The 23,881-nt window shown below is 38.7% G+C and overlaps 1 long non-coding RNA gene and 1 pseudogene across 1 annotated transcript; both read left to right on the forward strand.

Moving 5' to 3' along the window:
• The window catches only part of LOC147642941 (uncharacterized), an 82,829-nt pseudogene that overhangs the window by 14,885 nt on the left and 44,063 nt on the right, over window positions 1-23,881 (forward strand).
• On the forward strand, window positions 15,606-20,409 carry LOC147642942 (uncharacterized). The gene is made up of 2 exons (XR_015272753.1): window positions 15,606-19,675; window positions 19,876-20,409. It is a non-coding gene; the product is annotated as an uncharacterized LOC147642942 (long non-coding RNA).

Raw genomic sequence — 23,881 nt, forward strand, 5'->3', positions numbered from 1 at the left:
TTCCAGTGACTCGCAGTAGTTTTGCCAGGACTCTTTCTTGGCCTTGTAACTGCCTTCTTGTAAATTTTTTGTGCCTCTTTGTATGTTCCCCAATCCCGGGTTACATAGCTGTAGCTCGCTTAGTTCCTTTGTTCACCACGGTGGGTATTGCTTCTTCGAGAATATTAGCTTACAGTTTCTTTGAAGGCGTTGTTCAGAATATTTGTTAGGTCCTCAACCTCCTTGTCGAGTGCCTTTGCAGTGGATATAGTCTTGATCCTCTATCTATGGTTTGAGAAGGAGTGTTCTGTTGATACCCTCCAGTTCTCGACCCTGTTATTATTTTGTTCTATATGTAATGTGAGGTCTAACACCTCTTCCCAACCTTGAAAATTTTCCGTGCTCGGAAAGATGAAGGTCGGCGTATTACCCTTATTACATATTGTTACGTTTCTACAGATAATATTGTCAAAGAGTGACTCACCTCTTTCGTTAGTCTCCGAACTCCCCCAGAGCGTGTGCCTCGCATTCGCATCACACCCGAGCACCAGGGTCGTTTTCATCACTTCCGCCCATTGCAGCAGCTTGACTACCGGCTCAGGCGGGGCCGGCTCGTCATGGTCAGTTTGGCCTTTTGGTAACCAGATGCGAGCTCTGGGTCTCCTTGGGATCTCCCTGCCGTGGACTAGCCTAATCTTAAGGCCGCACCTGATGACCCAGTGCCCTCTAACCACGTCTGAGGAATCGAAGGAGGGGATGGGGCCGGTTGGCATGCTAACCAACCTGTCCTCGATCTCCTCCCACTTCTCCGACAGCAGGCGACCGTCGTCATGGAGCTCGTCCACCAGTGCCATAGCCAGACTGTCTCTGGCCACCTCGCTAAATTTCTTTGCCTTGCTGACAATGTTAGTCGCACGCGGCTTACCCTGTGGGTCCTTCGCTCTTTTAGGTGCGCTTTCGCTTACTTCCGAATTCGCTTCGCCTTCGAGGGCTGGAACGCCGCCGGGTTTGCCGCTTTGTATTGCTCAAATTCCGCGATCTCCGCAAGGAATTTGGCCTTGTCCTCGGCATCCCGAGGGTCGGTTTTGCCCTCAGCCTCGTTCTTGGCTATTTTGCCGAGAACGAAGCGGGCTCTGTTGACCCTCGCTCGTCTCTGATGGTGAGACATTTTCGCCATCTCTGAGGTGGTGCCCAGCTGAGCCCCACCTGTACCGTACAAAAAGGATTCTTTGGATCCTACCGACTGCGCCAATTAAATACTTGGTTATTCGTAAATTTAAAAAAATATTTTATTTTATTTAAACCGAAATATTACAAGATATTTTTAATGACGAACACCGACCGATTAATTTCGTGTCTCAAACTGAACTCATTTTATTGAACTAGGATGCCTGACGTTCAAGCCTCGGTCTCGAGCTTTTGTGGATCTTGATGGATTTCAAAAAATCCTAAGAGAAAGCTTAATTGATTCTTTAATTTGTCTTGAATTCAAGTGCATTCGCTCTTGGATATAAGTGCTCTTTTGAAATTTGATGATTTTGTTTTCGAGCTAGCGAGGCCGAATTTTGAGCTTGTGAACGCGACAAATAGGGGAGAATGTTTAGACAATAAAATTGTTTAGTCTTCTACTGGGGACTTTTGTTTATTTTACTATCGGACTCGTGTGGAGTTGTGGTGTCCGATGACTGTATGGTTATCATTCGATGATGATATATACGTTTAAATATGTGGAATAAGTAGGCATGTGCTTAAGTCCGTGGGACTGTGGATATGTCACTATATAGATGTAGGTACATCTTTTCAATGCCCGCCATAAATTCCCATATTCTCCATTTGATAATAATGTCAAAAATATATTTTTGAACTTGTGGCCAAACCCACATTACATCTTTCAAACTTTTTTTTATTCTTAGGCGATGCTAAATCACCAAAAACTTCTTTTAATTTGGCCTAATGCGGTAAGAAATATTTTCCTTTATCCAGTCACCTCAACCATATGTCCTAATGTATTCTTTCATGCATTAAGTGTAGTCAACCTTTAGTTGTTCATTTCATTTTAATTTTTTCTCAAAACTCATGTAACGTTCTATTTCTTGTTTCCTTGAATCTTCTTAGGTGACATCCTCTTTAAATGGAATTGATACAATGTATCGGTCATCTGAATCCTTCTTTGTAGTTTTAATAAATTTATTTTTGCAGATTTCAGACTCGAAATCTTTTTTCTTTTTCAGCTTTACAATAACAACCAAAAACTTTTAATTCTATCGTTGTAGCTACAATGGTTTATTTTCATTTGTTTTATTTTTTCATTCAGAAACAATACACCCGAAATCACATTTTGTGGCCCTATTTTCATACCCTTGCAGGGTATTATAATTTCAGTCAAAAGTTGCAACGCAGTGAAGAAGACCTCCGACCATATAAAATATATATATACTTGATCAGCTTCAACAGCCCAGTCGATCTAGCCATGTCCTTCTGTCCTTCTGAATAAAACTTTGCAGTCAGTCTTATATGTACTCTCACTCGTATTATTCTAGGATTTCAATTTGAATTTTATGAAAATCGAACGACTATATCATATAGCTGCCATACAAACGGTCGTAAGATATAAAGGAAAATGCAAAACTGTGAATGTCAAACTTTAAATATAATATATCCCATTTTTATACCCTTGCAGGGTATTATAATTTCAGTCAGAAGTTTGCAACGCAGTGAAGGAGGCACCTCCGACCATATAAAGTATATATATTCTTGATCAGGATCAACAGCCGAGTCGATCTAGCCATGTCCGTCTGTCCGCTGTCCGTCTGTCCTTCTGTCCGTCTGTCCGTCTGTCCGTTTCTACGCAAACTAGTCTCTCAGTTTTGAAGCTATCTGAATGAAACTTTGCAGTTAGCCTTCTATATACTCTCACTCGTATATATGTCGGAACGGGCTGGATCGGACGACTATATCATATAGCTGCCATAGGAATGATCGGATAATTTTTACAAAAAAAAATTATAACAATTTCAGTTTTCAACAGAATTTGATCAAATTTAAGATATAGCCATTTTACTATACTCTACAATTTTGTATAAAATTTAATGAATATCGGACAACTATATCATATAGCTCCCATAGGAACAATCGAGAAATTAAGACAATTAAAAATTATAACATTTTCAGTTTTCAACAGATTTTCATCAAATTTGAGGTATAAACATTTTATATCAGTCTTAAATTTTGTGTACAATTTTATGAAAATCGGACTACTATATTATATAGGTGCCATACAAACGATCGTTAGATGTGGAGAAAAATGCACATCTGTGACTGTAAAACTGCAAATATAATATGTAAAGGGGAATGAAATGAAAGCAGGTATTACTTCATTGTTTTTTAACACAAATAAATATAATTTATATTGTTGGGATTCCAAGTCATAGAAGTTCTATCTGCAAGGGTATATAAACTTCGGCGTGCCGAAGTTAGCTTCCTTTCTTGTTTCTTTTCAAATCACACCGGTCTACTGGATTTATTATTTTAAATTTATGGCATTGAATTAAATAATTTCTCGTACTTAGCTCAAAGAAGCTGGGTTCGGACATTTTTTTGTTCGAAATTTAAAAGCTGGAATCGATTGCCCATTTTTGTCCACCAATTACTTTTTTTTCCCAAGTCCTGTTTTGAAAATATTCAAGTTCGGAAATGTTCATAATTTTAGAACAACTAAAAGTTTGCTTTTTTCAAAATGATTTTTTTTTAATCGCAATAAAATCGTTTGCTCACCCTTTAGAATTTAAAAAAAACTTTAAACTTAGAAAATTAAAAAAAAAATGTATATATTGGGAAAATTTGAATTTTTATAATTTGAAAGTGGGAATCGTTTGCCTATTGTTTGTCAATGTTTGCCGACCAATTCCTTTTTTTGCCCACGTTCACTTTCAAAACTATGAAGCTTCAAAAAATGTTCAAAAATTCCAATTTGCCCACCTAAAAAACTAATTATAATCTTTTACCCACCCCTTAATTTGAAATATTTTTAATTTTAAAACGTTTGCCCATGTCTTAAAACAAAATAAAATTGTTTGTTTATCTCTTAAATTTAAATATTTTAATAAAAAAACGTTTGCTCACCTCTGAAAATTAAATAATTTCACTTTGTGTTTATGATTTGAAATATTTTTAATTAAAAAACGTTTGCACATGTCTTAAAACTGAATATTTTACAATTCAGTTTTTACGTTTTTCAATTTTGCACAAAACATACGAGCTATGGAGAATAACATCTATTGACAAGTGCTGAGATGAAATACCCCGGGAAGAGCCAGGACAAAAAAGCACAACTGCCGCAAACATGAGGCGAACGATTGGATTTGTTTGTTGCAAACTTAAGATCGTGGTGTTTTGTGGTTTCCCCCGTTTCTCCACAAATTTCAGTGCATTTTTTTTTGTAAATCTTCACGGATTGCTGAACGCGAGCGAGAATTGTCTGGAACGACTTGCTGGATCCTCTCCGTGTACATCTACATATATGTGTACATTTATCCGTGATGATTGATTGCTATTTGCTGTATTAAGTAGTTTCCCTACAGTACCACCAATAGTCATAAACGTGCCGACTGCGGCTTCTACCGAGTCGATGCTCTGCCGACTGCAACTTCTACCGAGTCGACGCTCTGCCCACGATACAGTTACGAATGAAGTCTAGTCGGAAGTATCATGACTTGGCCGTTGATGAATTGTTGATGAGCGTTGATGAATTTTTTAATTAATTGTTGATGAATTGTTGTTGATGACAGCCTAGAACATGCCCATGTTAAATTCATCAGTAATTTGTATGGCCATTAATCGATGACCATCAACAACACCGCCTTGACTGTTGATGAATCGTTGATGAATTAATGATGAATGGTACTGTAGGGTTATGAAAGCGTTTTTATTAGTTAGAATTGGTATTTGCAATATAAATATCATATTTGAATTCAACTCAATTTAAAAGAAGATAGTGAATTTTTTGATTTGGAAGCAACTCAATTTAAAAGAAGATAGAGAATTTCTTGATTTGGAAGCAATTCACTATCTTCTTTTAAGTTGAGTTGAATTTTTAGAATAAGTTTTGATCTTTCTGAAAGAAGTATTCAGTAATTGGCAGAACTGTGAGCTATGCGTACATGAATTGGAAATTTAAACTTATCGGGTCGTATAATTACAATTACAATCTTCAGTTGACTTGAAGTCTAGTTGAAATTTTAATTTTTAATGAAATCGATTCCTAATATTCCATCACATGAAGAGAATTGTAAATTCATATGAAATCGTGTAGTATCATAAATTTAGTCGTCTGTACCTTAATAGAATCTACACCTTTGGATTTGATAACTTCTTAATTTATTTCTTTTATATCTATAATAGCTACGTGGATAAGGAATATATTTTGACTGGGATTAATAGTGTGAGCCCTTGCATTCTATTGCTGAACATTTAAAGGGTTTTGGGAGTTTCCCGTTGTTTTTTGGTTTACTCTGATATTGTTTTGATTATTGTTGTTGTAGCCCCTTTTCGATTTACAATAGCCTCTATAGTTTTCTCTGTATTGGCCTCGACCCCCTTTGTTATTGTGGCCATCATTGTTATTGATGTTGTTATTATGATAACCACGAAAGTTACTCTATAATTTCTGTATTATAAGACAGTTCAGTTGCTTTGGTGCAACTTTTTACAAATTTGGAAATATCATCTATTACTGTATTGACGGTACAAGCTTGCATGATAAGTTTTACCTTATGAATTCCTCAGTTTGTAGTCACTGCTTTGATTGGATACTAAGTTAAATAACTTCTGGCTAACTCCAGGTTTGAAGCATTATATATACGCACCATCTAAAGCTTTTGTCATCTGCTAAAATTATACTGCATATTGGTTAGCAGTTTTATTGCGTTGTTGTAGGTTCATCAGTTTTGCTAATAGAATCTGTAGAATTTGTTTTTGATATTGCTTTTTAATAGCGATTTTCATTTCCGATTAGATTTCGAGCAGCACCTTTTAGCTTTGTTTTTATCATTGAAACAGTTAAATGTTCGTGTTCTCCTTTTATTGAATTTATTATTTTTAGTTTACCATCAAAGACTGGTATAAGCTTGGATGCACAATTAATAAAATCAATGCTATATTGCGCATTTGTGTTGTTGCAAAATTTGTCATGTGTTACACTTGAATTAGTATCTGTGTTATGTGAATCTGTGCTATTTTGATCTAACATTGAAACAAATCAAACTCTTCTTGCTCTATTCACTTGATTTCGGTTTATTGTCAGTTTTAATTGCCATATGAATGTATGGTGGCCGGCACTAACTAGGGCATACAACAGATCGAAACTTACAAGGATACAACGAGCAGCGAGTGCTGGAGCCGTGGGAGCAATGCGCTCATGCCCCCACGGCTGCCCTCAATGCTATCCTGAATATAATTCCGAAAGAACTGTTCGTGAAGGAATTTGCAGCACAGAGTGCAGTGAGACTGGAGCCAAGCAATTACTGGAAGGAATATGGCGCCGAGCACTTCAAGATTTTTGTAAGCAATAGTATAAATGCAATTGAAAAAACTGACTACATGACTGCGGAGTTGAACTTCGGGAACGCATTCTCGACCTCATTTCCAACAAGGGAAGACTGGTGGAGGGACAACTTGGTAGTAGAGAACGAGGTGTCCCTCTACACCGATGGCTCCAAGATGACCTGTGGTGTAGGGGCTGGGATCTAAGTTGAGAATTGGGGAATTGAAAAGGCATTCAATCTCTCAGACGGCAGCGACGGTCTTTCAGCAGTCAAACTCTCCTTAAGGCAGGACCTCAGGGACACCAAAGTAAGATCTACTCGGATAGCCAAGCGGCTATAAAATCCCTAGCTGCCGTGAAAACAAACTCACGGCTAGTGACAGAATGCAAGAAGGCCCTTAATAGACTTGCTGATAAAAATGAGGTACAAGTTCCCTGGGTACCGGGACACAAAGAGGTCCCAGGGAACGAAAAGGCAGACGAACTAGCTTGTGCAGGCTAGGATCAATGACCACTTCAAGCAGATAGCTAACAAAGAATGACTAGGGAAGAGCGAGCACAGAAGGTCAAAAGGATGTTGGCGGAGATACGACAAAAAGCGAACCAGTTAACTGCTATCCAACAGCAAACGGGATATCAACAGTTTCTTGGTAGTCACCACTGGACATTGGGCGATCGGGTTGCATCCAATGAAGAAGGGACCTCAACCTTATACAATCTGTAGAAGCCGCAAGCAAACTACAGAGCAAGAGACCGGAATATCTGCTCTGCTTCTGCCCAGCGCTAAATCACATCAGACTACGCCACTTAGGTGCCTTACTTACTCTGGTTGGTACAGATAGAGATCAGGACCAACAACAGCAAACAGTGGGAGAGGGCTCCTTTTGCCTATCTCTAAATGGATGCTCTAGTATCGGGCCTCACCACTGCAACCTACACGCAATTACGTGGGCAAAATCAAAAACAGTAAATTCATTTGTATTTACAACCACAGAAACTACAATAATAAAAGATATCTTCAGAACAGATAATAACTTATCTTTGAACGTATAAGAATTACTAGAGTTTGCTAAGGTCAAATTAGCCTGCTTTACATTACCTACCAACCATAAAAACAGACAACTGCAGAACACTTAAAATTAAAGCAATAAAGAAAGCCCAAATTATAAATAATATAAATCACGAAAATTTGTTAGAATGTAAGAAACAACTATTTGCAATAACAGAACCATGCGATAATAATGATAAGACAATTTGTAACTCAGAAAAATTTTAAGATACATACTTGTGTAAGTGCACTACTAAATCTAAGAATACCAGAATGTAAGATAATTAACAATCAGCACATACCCGACATTGAGAATATACTACCAGGTACCGTACTGCTGCTATTGGACCAGTATCACTGGATGGAAAGGAGCTTAAACTACATGGCTCTTTTATCATACTATAGGAAACTCAATGGTTACTATTGGCGAGGTGACATACAAATCAAGAGAAATCAACATAGCTGAACCGGAACCTCCAGTTTTCCAACTCATTGGAAAAAACTAAACTTGGGGAAGTTCTCTCACTTCGAATAGTCAAATAATTAAACATCAACAACACAAAAGTGATCAAGAAACTAAGAAGCAAAGCAACAATATTAGCTTCTGTTAGCTATGGATCTACCATCATCCTCCTGGTAGTAATAATAGGCATGGCCACAGAACTCCTACGAAAACGTAAACAGACGGAAAGAACAACCGCCCCTCTTCCGGAAATGCAAGAAAAGCCTACAAAACCCGGACCGGTACTCTTTTACGTTGCGACCGAGGACAGTCGCGTTTAAGGAGGGAAGAGTTAACAATCTTGTTCCGACAATCGCTGTCTAAGAAGATGCAAGCTCAGTACATGTGGCGCAACCGGGTAAAAACCAGAATTTCAATTTACTACCAACTTAGCAAACTTCCTGTTCCACTAACTAAATGTTCCCATGATCGCTAGCCAAAAAGAAAAGTACCAAGCTCCGCGCACTTAGCTTAGCTTATCTAGAGCATCTGCCAATTAGGAAATCAATGCACTGACCAATTATAATTATAAATTATCCACTACCTGTTCTTAGATGTTTTGGGAAACCCAATCGGTAAAATATCTCTTTCATGGCCGAGATAACTGATTTCGATGTTACGGACTGTACAAATTTTAATTCCATATACTTGGAGTAGTAGTCGATGAACACGAAGACGTGCAGAAGTGGGCCTAGGTTCACAAGCTATAGAGTTCAAGGACTCTTTCCCGCAGGATTTTCGGGTTAACTTGCCGCATTCCTCTCAATAGAATTTTTCCTAGCATCGACATTTCAAAACGAAATGTTTAATTACCGTTCGATCTATTGCTATCCCATGACTTGACATCCAAACAATTCATCGCGTCTACGATTTCCTCAACAGCACTACTCTCCAGCGCTATTTTTGAAATGCCCAATGAGGTAGGGACAGTGTATTCAATAGCTCGAAATATATTACCTTCTGTTATTCTCCACTTTGAATTTGTATATGTTACTTCGCATAATCGAGATACCATGCAGTACCGCGTGTCATCAATAGGCCACTGTCATCAATAGGCCACTGTCATCAACGCGCCGACTGCGACTTCTACCGAGTCGACCCTCTGCCGACTACGACTTCTACTACGACGCTCTGCCCACGATACAGTTACGGCGGTAATCTAGACGGCAGTCGTCAGAAGTACCATGGCCCGGCCGTTGAGAAATTTGTTGATGAAACATCGATGAATTGTTGATGAAACATCGATGAATTGATGATGAATTGTTGATGAATTTGTTGATGAAATGGTGATGAATCATAGTTTAATTGTTGATGAATTTTTATTGATGACAGCCTAGGACATGCCCATGTTAAATAAATCAACAGTTTGTATGGCTTGTCATCGATGAAAAATCAACAACACCCCCTTGACTGTTGATGAAACGTTGATGAATTACTGATGACAGGTAATAAAGGGTAGGTAATAAGAAATATTTTCCTTACCAGCTTTATAAATAACCTCGAACTTAAAAGCTTGGAAACGTATAAGCCATCGGCTTAACTCGTGCCGGTGGCTTTGAGGTTGGTTTAAAAATGGTTTCTTACGGCTTATGGTCCGTCCAATCTAGCTAAATAAAAGTATAACTTTTCAACAACCCAACTAAGGCGAGAGTTCGTCTGTTATTGCTGTTTTTCTACGTCGATTAGTCTGTAACAATGAACCATTTTAGGTTCGCCAAATATGAGCTCAGACTACACCCGAAGCAATTTGGCAGGCATCTCCCTAATAACAGATCCAACTGTGCTATTGTTTCAGCTTTATTTCGCTTCCTACATGAACTGCCAAGCTTAAACATAAGGGCTGCGCTCCCGACTGATAAGCTTAGTTTAACAATGCAAGTGCGGGCCCAAGAAGTGGAGCGGGAACTAGCCGGGAACTCGGGAGCGGCCGATCGCGATGTGTTCGCTGTGCAGTGCGAGAAGGGCCGACTTACGGGAGCGAAAGAGAGGCCGAGCTTTTGGAAGCTCGGTGAACTGAGGCGGCGCAGCGGCCGCCGCAGGGGGCCTCCTCTCGTTTTGTATCGGTCGGAATGTTCGTGTGCCAAACAGTATCGGTTGTTTGACATCGCGCTGAGCCTCCTTTTAGACTGAGGCTGAGGACCTTTTGGCATTTTCGAGGCGGAATCCATCCGGCAACGGTAGCAGTAAGTGCCTGTGCAACGCCTGCTTTTGATGCCGTCGAAGTTATAGTTTGAGCGGATCGGTGCGGATACTTGCGCGAAGGTTCAGGAGGAATCTGAACACTGGAGGAAGAGTAACTGGAATGCAGCAAGGTATGATTCCGTCTGCGACACGTGAGATAGAGTGGTCACTAGGACAATCCCAGTGCTGGTGCATCTTGCCAAACAATTGAAGCAGAGTTGATTTCTTCAGACGAGGAAATGGGGACATTAACGCACGGGGTGATTTTTCCTGGAATAAATGTACGATGCTGCTCTGTCAGAAATGCGTCTTATGAATGGATTACTTCCACATGGAAAGTGTAACCTTGGAAAGCAAGCCTGAATGGGGGACATTTCTAAGGCCGTTAGACAACTCTGTGTGGTGCCTTGGTATTATATTGTGACTATTAGGGAACTGAATGGATGTTTAAGAGAATTTTTAACTGGCTGTTGATTAACAACTTTCTATTCTCGAAGATGAACCCTCGTTTGCCAGCGGTGCCTTGGAAACAATGGCGAGCACATTCCCCTGTTGAAGAACCTTTCCACAGGCATAAGGCGTGAATTGTTGACATAAATTGCCGTTAAAATATCCCTAAAGGTGGGCCACCGAAAATAATCGCCTGTGAAGACTTCGGTATCTATGGGTGGCAGACGACAGCTGGTAGAATTTGGAATGTGAATGCTTGCGGAAGTCCGAATGCACTGAGAGCGCCTTTTCGATCAACTCTTGGAGATTGGCAGCACATCTTTCATAGACCGAAAAACAATACTCATGTTTAGATTGGAGCATAAGCTCGATGGTCGTACTCTCAACGGATGCCGAAATAAGTTCAGAACAACTTGCGTAATCTGAATCTTAATCGTAAACTTGACACGTGTAGGCCTCAAATTAACTCACACGATCTGTCGTGGCAATAAACTTCTTCAAAGCCATGTCGATGGCAGTTTGAGCCATTGTATTTTTGCTGTGAATTCTTGCTGGTTGCCCGTGGAATAACAGTAGTGGAATTAAAAAATAGTTGAGACACTGACGGAGATGCGGATTGAGATCTCTCCAAACAGATTAATGGAAGTGGAGGCGATGTTTTATCGTCTTTTATATGTTAACCTGGCTTGGCCGATTTCTCTAGACTCAAAGGAGTTAGAACTAAAAACGAATTCGGTCACACTAGGCCCAGGGGAGAGTTTTGGCCAAGAGGTTTGCCGTAGTTAAAAAAAAATACAAATTAATTGTGGCGGGGGAACCAATTTAAGTTTTTGCCACTGGAGTGCAGGTGTCGGAGCGGAAAAACTGTCAGAAGAAGAGTTTAAATTGTCTTAATATTTAAAATAGTGTCCTGTGATATGGAAATAAATTGTTAATAAAAAATTCAAATTCGTGTTTATAGAATCTATATTAACACGAGAACGATACAAAAAAAATTTAATAGTCACAACCGATTTAATGAAAAACTACCAAAAGTGAGCTTTGTGAGAGTTTTTTTATACCCTTGCAGGGTATTATAATTTCAGTCAGAAGTTTGCAACGCAGTGAAGGAGGCACCTCCGACCATATAAAGTATGTATACATATTTTTGATCAGGATCAGTAGCCGAGTCGATCTAGCCGTATCCGTCTGTCCGTCTGTCCTTCTGTCCGTCTGTCCGTCTGTCCGTTTCTACGCAAACTAGTCTCTAAGTTTTGAAGCTATCTGAATGAAACTTTGTAGTTAGCCTTCTATATACTCTCACTCGTATATATGTCGGAATGGGCCGGATCGGACGACTATATCATATAGCTGCCATAGAAATGATCGGAACATTTTTACAAAAAAAATTATAACATTAGTTTTCAACAGAATTTAATTAAATTTAAGATATTATTCTTAAATTTTGTGTAAAATTTTATGAAAATCGGACGAGGTGCCATACAAACGATTTTTAGATGTGGAGCAAAAATGCAAATCTGTGACTGTAAAACTGCAAATATAATATGTATAGGTGAATGAAATGATAGTAGGTATTACTTCATTGTTTTTTAACACAAATATATATAATTTATATTGTATGAATTCCTAGTCATAGAAGTTCTGTCTGCAAGGGTATATAAACTTCGGCGAGCCGAAGTTAGCTTCCTTTCTTGTTTTTAAATAATGTATGCTATTAGATGAACTCATATTTAACGGCGTACACGTGGTACCTACACATGGGCAAATGAATATTCGTAATAATCAAATCTAAGATGAACGTGCCGAATAAAATGCAATAAGACAGACCTAATGTACAGGTTCGACAAGCTAATACGCTACCACAGAATAGACGAAATTTTACTAGAACAAGACAACCTGTAAATTTAGACTTTGTTGGCTGTTTCATTAACTGACCTTGCAGCCGCCACATTGTTGGATGCGTTCGAACGGCACAGTCCGCATTGAATCTGCCTTTCAATCTTCAGCGACGGCAAAATTGATGCGAGACTGTAAAATTCTCATGAATGCACGATGGCACAATGTCGGATAAACGAGCTTTAACTGATAAAGGATTTCAGAGATGATTCAAGATAATTTGGTGGGGCTTTGATATTGTTCTCATGAGATTTTCGTCAAACACTTCCCGTCATCCCGAAACCTACGGCTGTCAATGCTTGCCGTCCTCTTTGTGGTGCTAAGTCAAGTAATTGAAATTGATTACGAACTTGAGAGTCACTTTACATAATGACGCCTCTGCTGCTGAATTCTCAAGACTACTGATGGCGCTTGGCAATGGCAATATTCCTGTAGATGTTTCGACTCGAATGATATCGTCTAGGCAAGTTTTTGCGAATCCACGTCATTGAAGAAGGAACTCATTAAGTAATTTTTTCCCGTCATTGCCCAAAATTATAAAAAAAAACCTCGAATTGATTAGTTAACCAGCAATACAAACAACAACGATTCAAAATTAAGTCACTAGAGAGCAGCATTCATACAAATCCGTCGACGGTGGGACCATCGAGAATTAAGCTACTAACTATCCGACGGAGTTTTGAACTCGCTTGAAGTCCCAGGAGCTCCGCCGCATAATTTTACTAATCTGAAATTATGCAATGGTACGCGGTTGTCGTCAAGAAACTAATGAAATGCAATTCAAGCAATGATCTTCAAGTTTCAATTCAAAGAAGAGGAAGTCCTAATCACACGAATTTCAATAATTCCGAATGATCTTCCATTTCTATTTAAGTGGATTCTGTTTTCAGTTGGGTAGAATTTTTGAATTTTGATCGCAAGACCAATCGTTGAAAATAGTATGTTACCGTGTTCAAACCCGTCTTCGTTGTTCATTATTGCACCGGAAGATAAATAAAAAAATGTAGTTTACCGTATCGCTCTCAACTAATGAGATTCAAATAAATTTTATAGAAGTTTGAATTTTCGGCATTTTATTATCACTCTGGAGTAAATAAAACATCAATTAAGGGTGGTACAAAGTGCACCAGGTCAATAGTTTATATTTATGTATGTATATATGGGCAAAATTGGGACGAGTGGAAGCAGTATTCTTGGCGTCAACTAATTACAGAGCTGCATAATAAGAATCTAATACCTACGGCCAAGCATGGTGGCGATAGAATCATGGCTTGGGCATGCATGGCGGCATCTGGAGCTGGAATCTTGGCGTTAATCGAAGGAATTATGGACAAACATAAGTACCTTCAATTATTGAAGAACAACATTGACCAGGACGCCAAGAAATTGGCCATAGAGAAGAGCTACCAATTTTACCAGGATAATGGCCCAAGCAAAAATCAAATTTTCTGCAGACCTGGATGCAATGGAACTGCCCTCACTTAATGGATACATCTGCCATTTTGGATCCTGGTATGAGCTCAAAAAAGCCCTCTTGGAAGAATGGTCCAAGAGTCCAAAGGAATCAACAGAAAAATTCGTTTCTTCGATGGAAGGATGTATTTAAGCAATACAAAATATTAAGTTTATTATTATAATTATTATTTAAGATCAAGATGTTTGCACGAAAAAAGCTGTGACATTAAAAAAGTCAGTATTTTTATTTTTTATTTTAGTTTTTAGCGTTATCTCATGGTATTTAAAAATAATAAAGTGTCTTAATAAATGCCTAATCCTACTTAACAAAACTGCATTTAAATTTTGTTGATATCTCTTACATTTCGTTAAATATACGAGTTTGAATTTTAAGTTAACCTTTGCACGAAATAGGCTGTGAGCCATTGTATAGATGGTAGTTCGGGCTAGTGTATTGCTTATATATTCAGCTTAGAACATGGTCGCCGAATTGTGGATGTATCCCGTTATAAAACAAATACATTAATTACTAATTTAGAAAACTATTAATTGCAGGTAATTAATGATTGTTAAACTTCTTTATTACGGAGCCGAAAGGTGAATATAAAACCTTGGCTCTTGATTGGGAGAAAAAACTCAGTGGGTTATGCCGTCGGCATAGCGGTGCGTATGTGCGGAACTAAAAAAAAAGGACCACACGGCAAGAACAAAAAGAAGACAGTTGTAGCGGCTAAGGTGAACAATTGGGAAAAACCAATCGCGGTCGCACCCGTGTGGGCTTAAATTCAGATTGTAATGGCGGTTGCTGAATTATTTGTTAATGTCGAAAATGGTCAAATACTCAGTTACTTCAAAGCCTTCTTGTTCTCTAAGAAAAAAGCTCACTGTGATTATACCGACGGCACAGCAGTGCAGGTGTTAGAGACCCAAAGCCACTATAGCCACTACGATGGCTAAGTTGAAAAACACTCGCGGTTTTTATTGCTGGTTTTTTTGCTCTTTTACAATTTTTAAATTATGTTATCGGAGGTTAGTTCCTGGAATCAGAGGTAGAAAATATTATGGAAAATATATATTCAGCAGGTAAATATGAACAAATATGTACATATGTGTAAAAGCATGTATTGGCACAGTGGAGCGTCGTGGAGTGGACTGTATTTAATGGCGTGAATAGAAAAATTATAGAAAAGACACACACCCGAAAAAAATATCGCAGCAGCCGTGGACTGTGCGGCGAACAGGGAAACGTCGCGAACCTAGTGCACACCGGCTGACCGATATTAATGATGCCCCTTTTACCACAACACAATTTCACTGTTCACGGAAAATTTTTCCTTCACGGAAATATGTGTACAAGTTTACAATGCGTGTGTGTGTATGTGCCTGCACATTAAGCCTCGACCGTAGGGAAGTGGAATCTGGCGGAATTTTTGACTGGAACTAAAAATTAATCTTGCAGCAGTGCTTTCGAAATTTATTGCTCATTAAAAAACCTGCAGAGAGAAAGAGAGGGGAGAAAGCTTGTACTTATCTTTAGCTGAAGATCCCTGGGCTTGAGAAATAGCTCCTGCGTTTGCCTTTTAAACTATGTACGTAGAATTCCTCTCATTGAAAATAGCAAAATATATACTTCGAAAGTTTGTCTACTTTTTTTGAACTATAATTTTGTTATCTTATTTAACAACAGTTATCGATTTATTTTAATTTTGTTGGTCAATCCTTAACAGAAAAAAGAAAATTTATTAAATTAACAAATTAAAAAATAAAATGAGAAAAAGTTTGCCTCGAGCGGGACTTGAACTCACGCTAGCCTGTTGGTAAGCCACGCGGCACGATTGACACGCGACGGCAAAGTTAAATATCAAGAATGCAAAAAAAAAATAAATGTCCTAAAGAGGTTGCAAGTTTCTGTCACACGCGATATGGACATATGTATATGCACAATTTAAGTTGTCTACGTGGCGGGATGTGTATTAACATATGTAAACATTAAGGCGCAGGTTCAATCCCTAGTGGGTCCTATAATATTCAAAAAAGTTTGTGAGTTTGTGCTAAAATGAAAACAAAAATCAGATTGTAAAAAAGTCGAAGCTTCATATACATATATGTATTTTTTTATCGAATTTTTCCCCTGATTTTTTCTGTACCTCTCATCGTGAATTTAGCCATGAGCCGAGCAGCGACGGAGGAACCATCAATTACCCCACTAAGCGCTCCGGCTGAATTTCACCATGAGTCAGCGAAGTCGGCATCATGAATTACCCCGGCCACGCATGAATAAAAGCGAATGATAACAACATAAACGGTGGGTCCTACCCACCGAAAGGTTCGCATAAATGTCAGGAGGCATTTGGCTATAAAATCCGTTTGGGTAGTACTGCCAAGCTTAAACATAAGCGCAGGGCTCCCGACCGATAAGCCCAGTCTAACAGTGCGAGAGCACAGTGAGAGCACGTAGATTAGTTCGATGAGCAGTACGCAAAGGGCCGAAATGCGGGAGCGCAAGAGCGGCCGAGCTGTTGGAAGCTCGGAGGACAGAGGCGGCGCAGCTTCCGCCGCAGGGGGACTCCTGACCAGAACACTTAGTTTTATATTTATAACGAAGTTTAATTTTGTTTTTTTTTCTACCTCGTTGACAATTTAATGCCCCGGTAAATAAGTGGATGCCAAGTGTTTAATTTGTGTAGTTTCATTATTATTAACTAAATTGTTATGTATTTTGACACCTGTTTACGTGCCGTTTAAAAATTATTTTAAACTTAGAAAATTCTTTTTGCCTTTATAACCTGTGATTTTTAAGACTGTACTGTCAAATTGCAGACTTCACTTACATGCAGATGAGGTTTATATTCATGTGAATCTAATCCAATATTACTAAATAATAAAAAGTAATATAAAAATGTTTTAACTAACCTAAGATGAAATTATTAAAATAATATAGACACAACTACAATATAACAAATTTAACTGACTCTCGCCTGAACAGAGACAAATCAAAGATCGAGCAAGCACTGTAAGGGACTTCGCACATGGATAACATGAGACAGCGAAATGTCGAACAAGGCAGCGATAATGTCATATTGTGTAGAAGTTAGGAGAGTATTGGTGAAAATATTTTAGCACCAAATAGCACTAGGGATATTCAAATCACCTAGAACTACCAACTGGTCTCTATCCAAAAGTCTACTGGAAACCATCTAAATAGCGGAAATTGGATTTTCCGACAATGGTGGTATGTAGGAACAGGTAATAAAAATGGAGCTACCATTGATAGATAGCTTCACACAAAGGAATTCAACATCGTTGCATTCCTCGAAGGATAATAATTCTGACGTGAATGAGGAGTCCACCGCTAAAAGGACTCCACCCTCGCGCCTGATAGGGCGAAGCTAGAAAACTTCGGAGCTCAGAATCTCCGGCTTTAACCAGGTTTCTGTGAGCACAATAACCTGAGAAGCAAACGAAAGGCTATCAGAATACGAGCTATGAAGCTTACTACGTAAGCTTCTTGCGTTCTGATAGGAAGTACCTAGGGAGTAGGTTAGTTTTTTGGGTCGGGATTGGACGTAGAAGGCGCAGTGGTATGATCAGGCCTGGGAAGAGTTATTCCTACAGGCCGCTTTTTCTTTTTCTTCGGTTCGAACTCCTGAACAACGATGTACTCTGGCCAGAAGTTGGGAGAGAAAATAGTGTTAAAGAGCTCGTTAGGGACATTTATTTTGAAAGATGAAATGTCCCTAGCGTAAGAAAATTTAAACATTTCCACCTTTATCTTAATTTTTTCGGCTCTGGTTTTGCTTTGTATACAGTCGAGAGCATCTTTCGATGTTTGATCAGGGGAGAGCCGCGAAACAAAAATATGTCTCGTCGGTGCAACCGCTATAAGGGCTTTTGGCAAGGCAGATTGGTTATCTGCCGTGCCATTGTCGGTCGGTATTCCAGTCCTAACACCCTGGGCAGATATATCATCAAACACGGGACTTTGAGGGGTCAAAATTTGGGACCCCCCAGGGGACAAAACAGATATCACCGGCGGTACGGGCACTCCTGCGGCACATTCGGGCACTGAATCTTTCCTAGCACTCGGTCTTAGCACTCTTGGAATTAATGCTGAGGTTGAGGGCTGTGCCGAGAGAGGCTGCTGCTGAGAGCCCGTTGCGAGTAGTTGGGGTCCGCCTACATGCTGCCCTCCAATTTTTTTCTCCTCGGAGACTCATTTAATAGCGTAAGGCTATTAAATTAGATTTTCAGCGCCAAAAAAATTTCATTAAGTTTACGAAAACTCGATAAAATGCCCTTAAAACCGTCCTTGGTTTGCCGCATGAAAGACATCATTTCCTTTTGACCTCGCGACAAACCACGCAACAGTAGCGCAAGCCTACATCGTCAACCGTCCGAGCTGGTGTTTAAGAATTGTTTTTAATCTGCCATGTTTATCTTTCGTTAACCGTCCGAGCTGGTGTTAATTCAGATTCAAGAATTTTTTGGGCTAAATTGCCATACAAACGATCGTTAGATATAGAGGAAATTGCAAAACTGTGAATGTAAAACTGTAAATATATTATGTATAGGTTAAAGAAATGATAGCAGGCATTACTTTATTTTTCTTTTTTTTCTTAGTCATCGAAGTTCTATCTCCAAGGGTATATAAGCTTCGGCGTGCCGAAATAAGCTTCCTTTCTTGTTATGAATGCATTTGCCAACATTATAACATAGTTACGATTATCGCAAATATTATTATCATATCAGAATCAATTTTTTTTTATTTTGCTTTACTTACGACGTTTGCCGTTCAACGAATCAACGACTTTGGTATCTTCTTAACCCATTTTGTGTGTTTCTTCAATATTTTTTTATTGTTTGTATCTGGCGTATATCTGAATTTTATAATTAAAAGTGGAAGAAAAAAAAATTAGGTTAATTTACATATAAGAGGTTTATGGTTTTAGATTTATTGTACCATGCGTACATATGTACATACATACATTTAAATAAGCTTGCAACACTTTGTTGTTATGCCAACAGAATGCATAACATAAGCAGCGATTATGTAGCAGCTTGCCTAATAGTAAGTGCCCTCTGCCCATACTAAAGTGCGCATGACTCTCAGCTAGCCAGCAGCGTGTCCGTTGCTGTACATAACAAGCCAAAATAAAATGTATGTAAAACGGCTGCTCACTGCTTTACAGTGGATAGCACTAAAGATAAGAAATTATTCAATAAAATTCGATCGGAGGAGACCGACGTCTCCGTGACATCTAATGGAACACCAAAAACCCTGCAAAACTACCTGAAGGACTGGACAGGATGAAGATTTGCCTAATGATTATAATTATAATTTAAATAATTATATATGTATATAAACTCAGAACGGCCCAAGCAGACATTATATGGCAACAACTATAACTACAATTGGATGAAGGAGGCAAGAACAATAACTTCTGAAACGAAAACTAGCAGACATTATATGGCAACAACTATAACTTCAATTGGATGAAGGAGGCAACAACAACAACGTCTGGATCGAAAATTAGCAGACATTATATGGCAACAACTATAACTTCAATTGGATGAAGGAGACAACAACAAAAACGTTCGGAACGAAAATTAACAAAAAATCGGAGTGAGTAGAGTGCAGTGAGTGTTATGGGTCCGGGTTAAAAAATTGAATAAAGAAACACACCTTGGAGGGCAACAGCAAGGCTACAGGCCATGCTTGACTTTTCTCAGCAACAGCTGAAACAAATAAAAGAAAACCCTACACCACATACTCACTATTAAAGTTGGTAATGACAAAATAATAACCACACCTCCTCCCAAAAGCAAACTGCCTCTGTACGTCGAGCGTTGCCCAGCAGATTGCCCTGGACTTCTGGACAACCCATACTGCAGATCTACTTGCCTGGTAAGGCAATAACGTGTGCGAAGACCGGCACCGGTTCCGCCTGAGCCCATAGGCCCAGGACAATAGCAGCTGAGAAATCAACAAGCGCGAGAGGCATCACCGCCTCTTGCGCCATCGAAGGGAGCGTCAGCGCAACCATACTGGTAACGACCAGCTGATGCGGAGCTGACGGAGGCACCAGCAATAATTTAAATAATATTAATTCAATTAATAATGTTTTAAAAATAATTAATGTAATATTATTGTACTATACTTTTAAAGCCATAGGCAAAAAAACTGCTCTGATTATGAACAGTAATGCAATTAGTAAATATTCAGAAGATTTTCTAATTAAATCAAATCATAATTTTGAACAGAATTCCAATGGGATTAGCAGACGTTAAGTCAGTGGATCCCACTGCTAACGTTATAAATAAAGTTGAATCAAGCAAAATTGATCTAGAATTAACAAACATATTACTGATAATCATTGTTGTTATAATAAGTGCGAATTGCTTTTACAATAGGCACGCCTTAACATTAATCGACAGCTTTAACGAAGCTCGATTATTGATATACCAACATAAAGACGTATTAACCACTGAACATTGCACTGTGGTTGGGCTTGTATTAAGCCCCGGCCATAAATATTTCCCGTTGAGATATCGTTTTGAAATTTTTCCCAAGAATCTAAGAAATTATTTTAAACATATGGTAAAAAAAATTGGCTACATCGGACGATTATTTTCTATAGCTCACATAGCACTGTAGCAAGGCTGATTTGGCGATTGTGCAACAACAATTCCAACCGAAGCCGAAACAATGGAATGGCTTCGGCTTCGGTTGGAATTGTTGTTTCCATTTCCTCGGCCTCTACGGTAATTGTTGTTTTGATTTCCGTAGTTATTATTTTTGTAATTTCCTCTGTTTTGGTAGTTACCATTGCCTCTACCACGATCGGGACTACGATTAGAGTACATCCCTGTATTCACACTACCAGTAAGTCTTGTACTAGTATGGATATATGCACTAACGGCGCTCCATGGTAGTGAAAATACCAGACTCCAAAACGGTTTTTACACTTTCGTGACAAGTTTTTCTAATCATTGTGTTAACGGCTTCTGTAGTGCTGAGAAGGTCAGCAATTTCAAATGGTATGCCTTGGTCAATATATGCAGCTTCAAGAAGCTGTCGCAGATTTTCTAGTTCAGTTGTGAACTCAGTGGCTGTTTTGCATTTCTGTCCATTTTTGCCTTTCTGTTGGCGGGTGTTTCGCTTACAACTACGGCTTCTAATTTTGCAATGATTCCATCTGTTGTGGTTTCATTTTTTATTTTATTGAGGGTTGTGCTCGTTATTTTTGATTTAATCAATTCCATGGCAATTTCCTCATAAGTTTCCTTTGTTAGGTCGACAAGTCTTAATGCCGTTAAGAATTTTTCAAGACGGAATTTCTTTCCGTCAAATTCTGGGACTGCTTGTGCAATTTCTCTAATATATGCCCTCTGGTCAGCGGCTGTGTCAACCATTACAAGGCTGTTATCAGCACATTCGTCACTTTCAGATAAAATATCTTTGGAATCCAGTGTGATAACAGCAGGGATTGTTAGATTTGTCAAATCTTCTTCTTCTAATTGAATATCCCTAGTGCGAACTTCAAAGTATTTATCGAGTTCCAACTTTACAGGTGTATTCGAAATGAAAGGTAAAATTAAATTTAAATTATGCTTGTATTTAACTGTTTGGATATTATTTATCAATCTTATTAGCAGCCTTGATGTTTCTGACCAATGCACTGTGATTGCCCCGTAGGCCATAAATCGAAAAATCGACTTAAAAATAATTAGTCAAAATGTAAAGAATTTGTCTCAAAAATGTCCACATTTTGTCATTGCAAGCTAGTTTTTCCGGAAATCTAATGGGACATTCTAAAAATAGAATGCAAAGTGTAAACACGCCTTCAATTTTGCTGCTGCAGCTGCGTTTAGTGAGCTTTTCGCCAAAACAAAAGTGAAGTTTAAAGTGGTCGGACGTTCGCAAAACTTAACCATATTTAATTATTTAAAATGGATATTAAAGTTGAAGGTATTTACTTTAATAAGTTCTTTTACTAAAATTAATTTGAATTATTTATTATTTGTTATTGTTTAATTTTAATGAATACTAATTTTCACTGAATTGTGATCGTCATTTTCTTTGTTTAAGTAGATTTTTAGATATGTTGCCCCCCGATCCCCCCTTTATAAGTGTTATCAGGGTATTTGTCAATGTTTTAAGGTAATAAAAATGTTAAGTATAGCTGCTGATATTTTCTGATTTGTATTAATAATTAATAATAATTTAATAATAATTTAATAATTAATTAATAATCTCAAGCTCTTTTACTGTTTTCAAGGTCAAATTTTTGACGCAGTCGGCTGTTCTTCGTTTGTTTTTATGATGTTTCTTAAGCCACGCGTCGTCCATGAAATGTTTTATATGCGGTGCTAAACCCACCGAAATGAATGATTTAGAAATACATATGTCATACAAAATAAGTTGAGAAAAAGTTTTTCGAATTCGGCCTATCTCCACTTCATTCCTATATACGTTTTTTCTAGTATTTTTTGAACATGTCATACAAGTTGGAAACAAAAATGTGGCAAGCAAGATCCGCTGAACAAAAGCTTAACGTACAAAGAAAACAAAGAATCCAAGCGGAATTTCGCTAAGAAATGGGAATAATTGTTGATAAGCCAAGAGACGGAGGAAAAGGAACTTCCCACCGGTGGAAATACTGCCAGGAAATTTTTTGGTAACCCAAGTTTGGCATCTAAGATTACAGGCGTTGATGAAGATATGATAACCCGATGCGCGACGATCTTGCAAGCTTTAGAATCAGGATATTCTATTAATGTTAAAAATTTCGAAAGCTATGCCTTGGATACTGCTAAGCAGTTAATAAAAAATATCCATGGTACTATCTTCCAGCGACAGTCCACAAAATTTTAACTCACGGTGCGCAGGTAATAGAAAATGCGTTGCTGTCAATTGGAGAACTCTCAGAGGAAGCTGCGGAGTCCAACAATAAAGAAATTAAGAAATGCCGGGTTCAACATACTCGGAAGATGTCTCGCATATAGACAAATAAGGATTTAATAAATACACTTCTTCGCCAAAACAGCCTTGCTACAGGGCTATGTGAGCTATAGAAAATAATCGTCCGATGTAGCCAATTTTTTTTACCATATGTTTAAAATAATTTCTTAGATTTTTGGGAAAAATTTCAAAACGATATCTCAACGGGAAATATTTATGGCCGGGGCTCAACACAAGCCCAATTAACTGTATCTAGACATTTCTACGAATTTCAAATCTCGTTTTAATATTTTGGATTTGCTCAGAAAGTTCTGGCTATTCCATAATATTGACAAGCTAATTTATTCTTACTATTCATCATACAGTGTATTCATTTTGTACGAATACAAACGTAGTATGACATTGATATATGACATTAAAAATTATGTCAATTTTTGTTCATGTCAGGAGGCCCTTTGCGGCACCGCCTCTGCCGACCGAGTTTCCAAAGCTTTGCCGCTCTTGCACTCCCGCAAGTCGGCTCTTCGCGCACTGCTCATTGGGCTAGTCTAAGCGCTCCCGCGCCCACTCTTCGATGTTCGCGAACTCCCGCTCCCAAATTCCCGATCTTCGCTCGCTGCTAAGCGAGCTGAAGGACGGCTAGTTCGCGCTCCACTTCGCGGGCCCGCTCTCGCACTGTTAAGCTTAGCTTATCGGTCGGGAGCGCAGCCCTTATGTTTAAGCTAGTTAGTTCTATGTATGATGCGTAATAAAGCGAAAGCAATTATTTCGAGCTCCACGACGCCCCCTACTTATTCGGTACCTGAATGTGAAGCGGGAGTGCCCGTACAGCCGGTGATTTCTGTTTTGGTCCCCGGGGGGTCGCAA

This window comes from Drosophila serrata, unplaced genomic scaffold (genome assembly GCF_035046125.1).
Source record: "Drosophila serrata isolate PLE 108 unplaced genomic scaffold, ASM3504612v1 contig_324, whole genome shotgun sequence".
Lineage (NCBI taxonomy): Eukaryota > Metazoa > Arthropoda > Insecta > Diptera > Drosophilidae > Drosophila > Drosophila serrata.